General features: G+C 52.6%; 1 pseudogene; it reads right to left on the bottom strand.

The window, feature by feature from the left end:
* Positions 1-6,454: 6,454 nt before the first annotated feature.
* Positions 6,455-8,416, bottom strand: LOC135404923 (zinc finger protein OZF-like; annotated as a pseudogene).
* Between the last annotated feature and the right edge of the window lie 686 nt (positions 8,417-9,102).

Raw genomic sequence — 9,102 nt, 5'->3', positions numbered from 1 at the left:
ATTTCTCCCAGCATTCCAGAACTTTTCCTTTAGCCAGCTGAGAGTGCCCAGGGCACAGCCAGGTTAATGTTTAACTCTTCCAACACTGCGCTCATCCCGAGGATATCCTGTCATCCTGAGAAGAAGGAAGGGAGATGCTGTGCCTGTTCCCTAGGGCTGTGCAGGAAGCAAAACCTTCAAAGCCGTGGCCCTTCTGAAGGAGTTGATCTTGTGTTATTCCTCAGTAGTTAGCACTGAAAATTCTGTATCCGAGACACTGAATGAAAAGGAGAGTTGCTAAGAGGCTTTTTTGGGGGAGAGTGTTTTTTTGGTTTGTTTTTGTGGGGGTCTTTTAGTGCCAGATGAAGGTTGGATCATGAAAATCAGTCTTGTTACAGACAAAAACTGTAAAGGCATTTAAACACTTTCAGACGCTGTAACCGTTTTCCTTTCTTTCACTTTCTCACCCCTTGCAAATCAGAGACAGTTCCTAGAGGACACGAGAATAAAATAAACAGAAGAAGAAATTATTTTTCTCTCTTGAGGCCTGTGTCAGGTCTGTTTTGAATGCATTTGAATCCTACTGCTTCCATGCTCTTTTTCAAGTAGCACCAGATAAATACCTATGAACTACTGAGATGAGAGTGATCATTCTTACTTCACAAAGTATTTCTCTTTCTCTTTTCCTATCCTGTGGCTTTTTTGTGTTCCGTGCTATGGAGTGACTACATTTTTGTTCTAAGCTAATTCACTGCTGCTGTTTTGGGTACAACTAATGTCAAGCAGAAAACCTGTAACATGCCAGAAACAGGCTACAGTGTGCTGAAGACACAGCTTATGTTTGATGGTGTGTAAATACAGAGAGTTAGTTGGGTTTATCTGATAGCCTGGCAGAAAGAGAGAGGAGCAGGACAAACTGTTTTCAGTAACTGTGCTGTTCAGACACCTGATAAGATTGAGGGTGCTTTGGAACTACTGATGTGCTTTGAATAAGAAAAGAATAATCATGTCCATTGGCACTGGCTTATCAGGAAGGAAGTAAAATGCCAGCACTTCTACATTAGCAAAAGGAAATGTTTTAGACACTTTGGGCCATTTTTGCATTGACATTAAATAGCAGGGTACTTTTGAGTGTGCTGTAATGAGTGGAAGGATTTATTACCTTGACAGAATGACAGGTGAATGTGTTCAGAGAGGAGTCCTCAGCAACAAGAACAGCTCTTTGGATAAGTGGCCACATCTATTCCTGCTTTTGGTAGAGATTCAGTAATTCCCTCCTTTCTTTCTCCCTGAAGTGCAGTGGCTCACTTACAATGTGCAGTTTTTCAGAGTGTCACATCCTTGTGCATTTTGTAATATCCTGGCGCATGTTTGATATTGGGTGTGTAACAGGCTGTTCATAAAATAATGCTGGATCATTGACTGGTGTGTCCTCTGCCTTCAGTCACTGGGTATTTTCATGTTCCAAAAAGAATATATCTCAGTCTGTGCTGGGAAGGGAAGGTGGGATTCACCATTAACTTACCCCAGCAGGCATGAAACATGCTCAGATGCACTATTATCTTCTCAAAGTTTACTCATTTTTATTTTTGTACCTTTTCAAAATTTATTTCTAGGTTCTTTCACATGCTTACAATTAATTTTGGGATATTCAAATTTGATGAATGGTAGTGCATAAATGTATTTGATTGATTTTGGATTCTAATTGATTCCTGTCAATGAGATCCCTGTGACACTCTGAAATCAATGATATGTGATTCAACCAAGGCACCACTGTTCTGTACATCAGGTAGCAGCTGGGAATTTAGGAACTAAATGTTCACAAGCTATAAATGGAGAAAATGTTTAGATTTAAATAGCTCTTTGTTTGGCATTTATTCACCAAAATATGTTTCTTGGGAAAGTTAGTTTTCCAAGGTGCAGGCTTTCAGTAAAAGAAAGGTCATTGATTTAAGATTTGTTAAATTTTAGCTAAAAACAACAGGCTCCATTTGGATGTAAAATGATTTAAGTATTTCCTGCAGGCAACCTTCATGCTTTAGAGCTGTTGCTCAAAGGTTTCATTCTTCTATGAAGATGTCAATAAAAATTCCTGCCTAGGGAAAGCACTATAATCAAAATAAAGTGGTCTTCACTTTTTTTTCCTGTGGAGGCTGCACTTGAAAAGAGTGCTTCAAGGCAGCAGGGTTGGTAGGGAATGCCAATTTTTATTTATTTATTTATCTACTCTCCCCCACATATGATGATAGTCCAGCTTTGGAATCAGCAATACACTTCAGACACTAATACAAGGCAATATGAGCTGCTGCCGCTTCCAAAATGCAGTATCCTGGCATTCCAGTCAACTTTGTAATCTGGCAAAAACCCACTTGGCAATATTAAAATTTAGCTTCTGAAGCACTTTTATTTCTGAAAGCTCTTTATGTCTTTTTATATCTTTTTAGCATATATTAAATTTCTTGGGAGCAGTGGCCAGGATGTACACTTGATGGATGACTGGGGGGGGAGTCTCCCCCCACCCCCTGCTTTTTTTTTCCTTGCCTTTAATTTTAAAAAGAGGTGTGATAATTGTGCATTAGACAATGCTGGAACATGAATCCTGCAGATGCAGCTGTTTGACACCATTAACGTGGGGGGTTTGTACCATTGTTAGGGAAGTTAGCAGAGATTTTCCAAGCTGAGAAGGACAGCCTGCTGCCAAGCTCTGGCATCTGTTTTAGGAAATCTTTTGTTTCAAGGATGCCCTGAGGAAAATGATGACTGGATGCTTTTCTGAAGGCACAAACAGCCTGTTATCTCTTCCATAGCATTCAGAATGGGACTCCTTGTTCCAGCAGACTCTGCCTGCTCAGATTTTTGTGGTGCTGGGTTAGGGTTTTCATGGGGTTTTTCTCCTGGGATAAAGTTGTGTACAATGAATATTGATTATTCATCCCATGTCTGGTTCACTGTCTACATCTTGAATTTGACCCAGAATCTGTGTAAATGAGGAATGCATTGAAACAAAGTCAAGGATCCTTCAGTGACTTGTTTCCTCTGAGTTCAATCTTCTGAGACCTCTGATGAGTCTGGCAGGGCAGTGCCTGTGTGCAGAGGGGCAGGAAACAGAGTCCCAGCACAGCAGCAGTGCCAGGGAGCAGCAGCATTTGGCCTGTTGAGAGCTGCTCTTTTTCTCCTGCCACCCTCCCCTTCTGGGCCTCGGCTGAGGCCTCAGTGCTCTGGGCCTTGGTCCCTGGGCTGGGCTGGGTCAGTCCTGTGGCCATGGCACTGCTGGCATGAGCTGGGCTCCACTGCACTCTTTCCACCACACAAGGGGCTTCATTTGCTCCGGGCGCAGCCTGAAGCCTCAGCTCTTCTTCTCAAGGGCTCTCAAGAACAAGGCCAAGGAGCAGACTCTCCAGAGGGTCCTTGCCTTGCTGTTTTCTCCCTGGAGTCCGTGTGCTGCCCTCAGGGTCCCACTGTGGGGGTTGAGGGGCTGAGGCTGCTCCGGCTGAGGCTGCTGCAGCTGGTGCTGGTGGTGGCCAGTGCCCCTGGAGATGGCAAATGGGGCCTGAGGAGCCCGGGGTCGATTCTCTGCTGCTGTGCTGGGGAGCGGGGCTGGCCCTGGGGCTGCAGGAGCTGCCTGAGCTGATGATGTGCTGAGCATTGCAGACCCAGAGGGCCTGTCCCTGAGCTCCATGGCCTCCATGTCCTGCTGCAGGGCCAGATCTGAGTGTGCTGCTCTGCTGGGCTGGGGCAGGGGCAGGGAGATGGGGGGACCAGGGAGGGGCTGGACTGGGCAGTGCCAGGGAGGGGAAAACCCCAATGTTGAGCTGAAGTGTGTGAGTGTGCAGGGTGGGGGCTCTGCAGGGCTGAGGGGCCTCCAGACCCTGGCAGAGCCAGGCAGACACTGCCCCTGCTGCCAGGAACTGGGGTGTGTGTGCAAGGGAAGGACTCTGCAACCTCATGGAATCAAAGGAACCTGTTGGGACACGGGGACCAAAGGAACCTGGGACTCAGTGGAGCCTCAGGAAATCCAGGGACCATTGTGACACTGGAGAACCACATGGAAACAAGGGCCATCTGACGCTCTGGAACTTCCTGGAACCAAGGGGCCATTGTGTCACTACAAGGACTTCTGGATTCAAAGGAACACAGGGACACTGTGGAATCTCCTGGAACCACAGGGACACTGTGGCATCTGGGGCCTCATGGAACAGAAGGAACCCTGAGACATTTTGGAAGCTCATGGGATGAAAAGGGCCACTGTGACAATACAGGGCCTCAGAAATGCTGAGTGCTGAATCATTTTGGAACCTCGTGGAACCAAGGGGCCATTGTGACACTGCAGGGTCTCATGGAAACAAAGAAACCCTAGGAAACTGCAGAGCCTCCTGAATTTAATGGGCCATTGTGACTCAGGGCAATCTCCTTGAGTCAAGGGGCCACTGTGACACTGCCAAGCCTCATGGAATCAAAGGACTGTGAGGACACTGTGGAATCTCATGGAGCCATGGGGCCGCTGTGACTCCGCGGAACTCCATGGAATCAAGCAGACCTGCTGCCTCCCCCCCACCCCTGCCAGCTCTGCCAAAGCTTGGGCACCTCTGGAATCAGCGTTTCCTTTGGCAGCACAACTTATCTCAGACAAGATAGATTTCCAGAGTTGGCTTCTCCCCCTCTTTTCTGTGGTTTTCTTTTTTTTTTTTGTTCCCCTGAGGGGAAAAGGGGGAAGGGAAGCACGTGTTGATCTCTGGTTTTATCTGTATACAAAAGGGAGTTGGGGTGGGGAAGACAAAGCGGTTTCTCTCTCAATTCTCTCTCTTTTATCCCATTCCCGCCTCCCTCGCCACACCCCGGGCGACTGTTTCACCGCCGCCCGTCCTCGCCCGTCCCGCGGGGCAGCTCTTTTAGCTCCGGGCGGCGGAGACTCCCCCGGCGCGGCCCTTTGGTTTTCCTTGGTTTATTCTCCGAGCTGATTCCGTTCCGAGCTCGCCCCCCCTCTCTGGCGACCCCCGCCAGGGCCCGTCCCGGGGCGGCTCCTTCAGTGCCACGGGCGGCGGGGACCCCTCGGGGCGGCTCCCCCAGGGCCCCGCCCGCCGCCGCCGCTCCCCGGGGCCCTCCCCGCTTCCTGCCGGGATCGGACACCGCCGGCGGCCCCGGCCCTGCCGGGCTCCATCAGCCTGAGCAATTGCTGCCAAGGAGGGGCCGGGGGCTTCCTCTTGGCCTTCGTCTCCCTGGCGCTGGGGCTCGGCTTCTACCTGCGCCAGAAGGTGAGGGGGGTCCCAGGGAGCCGTGTGTCCCCCCAGAGCGTCTGTGCCCCCCCGGGGACCCCCCACCCCGGTGTCCCCCCTTTTCTCTCCCCACAGAGCTCCTGAGCCGCCGGCGGCCGCAGCCCCTCCCCAGGGCCTCGGGCCCAGCCTGGACCCCTCCTGTCCCCGTGAGGATTTTGGGGGGGATCGTGTGTCCCCCCCTCCCCTGCTGTCACTCTGCCTCTGCTCGGCTGCTCCTAGTGATCCCAGGAAAGCTTCTCAGTTCTCCCCAGTCTTGGTTATTCGGGGGCAATGGGGTGGAACCGAGTTTGGGGGGGCAGAACCAGCCCTGCAATCAATGAGGAATTGGGACCCCCCTGTGTTCCCCCAATGTCAACCCCCTCTGGGGGGGCTTTGGGAGGGCACCTGCCCCTCAGTGTGCACCCAGCACACACCAAAAGGTGCTGGGAAACCTCCAAAACCTCCCCACAGCCCCTCAAGGACCCCCAAACACACTCAAAGCCCACCCAGGGTCCCCACCGAATCCCTTTTTCTGGGGACTTCTCTGGGCACTGGTGGTGCTGGGAGCCCCCTCGGCTGTGGGGGAGGAGCTCTTGGGTGAGTGGGGGGTGGGAAGGGGGCAGTTAGTGGGAAAAGGGGGGTCAGAAAGGACAAAGGGGTGGCGGGACCCCAAACTGAGTGGGAGAGGAGTGGGACCCCTCAAAAGTGGAGAGGGGCAGGGCACTGTAGTTTGGGGGATGATGGGAATAGGATGGGAGAGGTCAGAAGAGGGGGGAAATAAGAGAGTGGGACCCCCAAACTGAGCATGAGGGGGCTGGGGAGTGGGGGGATGATGTGGAAGGGGTGGGAAAGGGAGAAAAAATTAAGGGTTGGGACCCCAAAAGTGATCCTAGGCAGGCTGGGGATTGAGGGACCATGGAAAAGTGGGAGGAACAGGGAGAAGGGTGGAAAAGGGAGGGTGGGTCTGGCAGGTCCGACGGTCCCATGGGGGTCTTTGGGCACAGGGGGGTTGGTAAAGGGGGTGGCCCTCTGAGCTCCCAACTTCCTGTGGGGTGCTGGGGGCTGCTGGATGCAATCTCAGCCTTGGATCATGCCAACAGCTTCAGTTTAAGGGAATTACAGAGCTGTGACTGAAGCACTTTTGTCCCCCAGGTTTTAATGATGGCAAATAAAATCTATTGATAGAAATGAATTATTTAGGGTTCCAAATGATCAGACAAAAGATCTTCATCACAATTAATTACTGCACAATACAAACACTAAAACTACCAGGAGTACAGGAGAAGATAGGACAGTGCTCTACACTAAAGCAATTGTTGAAGCAATTCTACTAAAGCTGGCAGAAAAGCAATAATTCTTAATTAGAGATGGATGGAACTCCCCCAGACCAACGCTGGTGGGGAGATCTCTGCTCTCAGCCTCCAGCAGTGACCTTGGGGGGTCCCCAGCCAAGGCAGGAATCTCCACACACCCCCCTGGAAGGGTTCTGTTGGAAGAAGCTGCCCCTGGGAAAGGGGACTGGCCCTTTGTGGTCAAAAGGGATGGACTGACAGTCACTGGACTCCAGGGGTTGCCTCCCCATCAGGGGGTTCATTCGGGGTGGAAGCAGCAGCTGAAGCTCTTCCCGCAGTCGGGGCACTCGTAGGGGGCCCTTACTGGTGGGTCCGTTGGTGTGAGATCAAGTTACCGCTCCGGGTGAAGCTCTTCCCACACTCCCCACACTTGTAGGGCCTCTCCCCGGTGTGGATGCGCCGGTGGGTGATGAGGTTGGAGTTCTGCTTGAAGCCCTTCCCGCACTCGGTGCAGCGGAAGGGCCTCTCATCCGTGTGCGTCCGCTGGTGCAGGAGGAGACTGGACTTGGTCTGAAACGTCTTCCCACATTCCAAGCACTTGTAGGGCCGTTTTCCACTGTGGATACACTGGTGGGTGTGAAGGGTGGAGCTCTGTCTGAAACTCTTCCCACACTCCCTACACATGTAGGGCCGTTCTCCACTGTGGATGTGCCAGTGTTTGATCAGGTGGGAGCTGACCCTGAAGCTTTTCCCACATTCCCCACACGTGTAGGGCCGTTCCCCAGTGTGGATGTGCTGGTGTTGGATCAGGTTGGAGTTGTACCTGAAGCTCTTCCCACATTCCCCACACGTGTAGGGCCGTTCCCCACTGTGGATGTGCTGGTGTCGGATCAGGTCAGAGAGCAAGCTGAAGCTCTTCCCACATTTCCCACATGTGTAGGGCCGTTCCCCAGTGTGGATGCGCTGATGTTGGCTCAGGTTGGAGCTGTACTTGAAGCTTTTCCCACATTCCCTACACGTGTAGGGCCGCTCCCCAGTGTGGATGTGCTGGTGTTGGATCAGGTTGGAGTTGTAACTGAAGCTCTTCCCACATTCCCCACACGTGTAGGGCCGTTTCCCAGCGTGGATGTGCTGGTGTCGGACCAGGTTGGAGTTGTACCTGAAGCTCTTCCCACATTTCCTACATGAGTAGGGCCGTTCCCCAGTGTGGATGTGCTGGTGGGTGAGGAGGTAGGAGCTCTTCCTGAAGCTCTTCCCACATTCCAAGCACCTGAAGGGCTTCTCCCTGCTGGGAGGCTGCTCAGGGACCACCAGCTCAGAGCTCCCCCTCAAGCTCCGGCCGCCTTCCCGGCACAGGCTGGCTCTTTCCTCCTCAGAGCACCCTGGGATGGCTTTGGAGCCCCTCCTGCGGGGGGATCTCCGGCCCTTTTCCTCCCCACTGCCTTCCTGCGCCAGGGAGCCCTTCAAAACAGCCTCTCCCACCAGGCTCTGCCGGGGGGATTTGTCCTCCGGGCTCTCCGTCCTCAGCTCGGGGCCTGGGGCAGGAAGCAAGAAGGACAGGGAGGGGATTTGCCTCCGGCCCACAGGGAAGGCCAAGGACATCCCCCCAACTCCGGCCCCGGCAGGACGGCGGCGCCAGCGGGGTTGTCCTGCAGCCGGGGCCATGCTCGGCTGACAGAGCCAGCACAACACCCGCCCAAAGGGACACTGACTGCCTCCTCACCTGCCTGGGGGGCCCAAGGCATCTTCCTCTTCCTCGCAGCCTCCTTCATCTGGCCAAGCTTTGGGAAGGAGAAATCCTGATGGGGGGGAAAACAAGGGCTGAGCGTGTTGGCTTGGGGGTTCCTCCTGCCCAAGTCCATCTCTAGAACTCACCGGGCATCCTGTGACCATAAAAACCTCCAAAACAACAAGATTCAGCCCAGAAAAACCCAAACCACCAACAAAATTCAGGCAAAACCCCCCCAGAAATAGCAAGATGAACCCTCCTGCAAAATTGCAAAAAGTTAAGATCCAGCCAAAAAAACCTCCAAAATATGAAGATTCAGCCCAAAAAAAGGTGTTTATTTGGGAGAATGAGGGGAATGAGATCATTTCACGAGCATTTGATTGAGTTGCTATATATTAACAAAGAGCTGTATTAGTTTCACTTAAAACTCACCAGGGCTGTTACTGGAGCCTATCTGGCCCCCTGCCAGTCTGGGACTCCCTCTCCAAACCACCAATCCAAGTGTGCCAAACGCCCTGGTTGGTCAGTGCCGGCTGGGGCAGCGGGCACTCGGTGAGGGGATGAGAAAACTGCACCCGGGGCTGGGCTGAAAGAGGCTTCAGCACCACTTCTGATGGCCCAGGGGCAGCATCTGGCTTCTCCCAAACAGAGAGAGGGTACTTGTTCCTCTGCAGGGAGTCAAGGGCAGGAGGTGACTCCTGCTGCATGGATGGAATGGCAGAGGATCCCTTGGGTCCCCAGGATGGACCAGCACTCGGAGATACAAACTGCCCTGGGGCTCAGGATGCAGCTGCCAGCACAGATTTCCCTGCAAAGTCTGAAGGGAGTCAAGCTCTGGAGAGGAGATTGT

The sequence above is a fragment of the Pseudopipra pipra genome, chromosome W, assembly GCF_036250125.1.
Source record: "Pseudopipra pipra isolate bDixPip1 chromosome W, bDixPip1.hap1, whole genome shotgun sequence".
NCBI classification, from domain to species: domain Eukaryota; kingdom Metazoa; phylum Chordata; class Aves; order Passeriformes; family Pipridae; genus Pseudopipra; species Pseudopipra pipra.
Note: the sequence above shows the minus strand (reverse complement) of the source record. Positions and strands in the feature narration are given on the sequence as shown.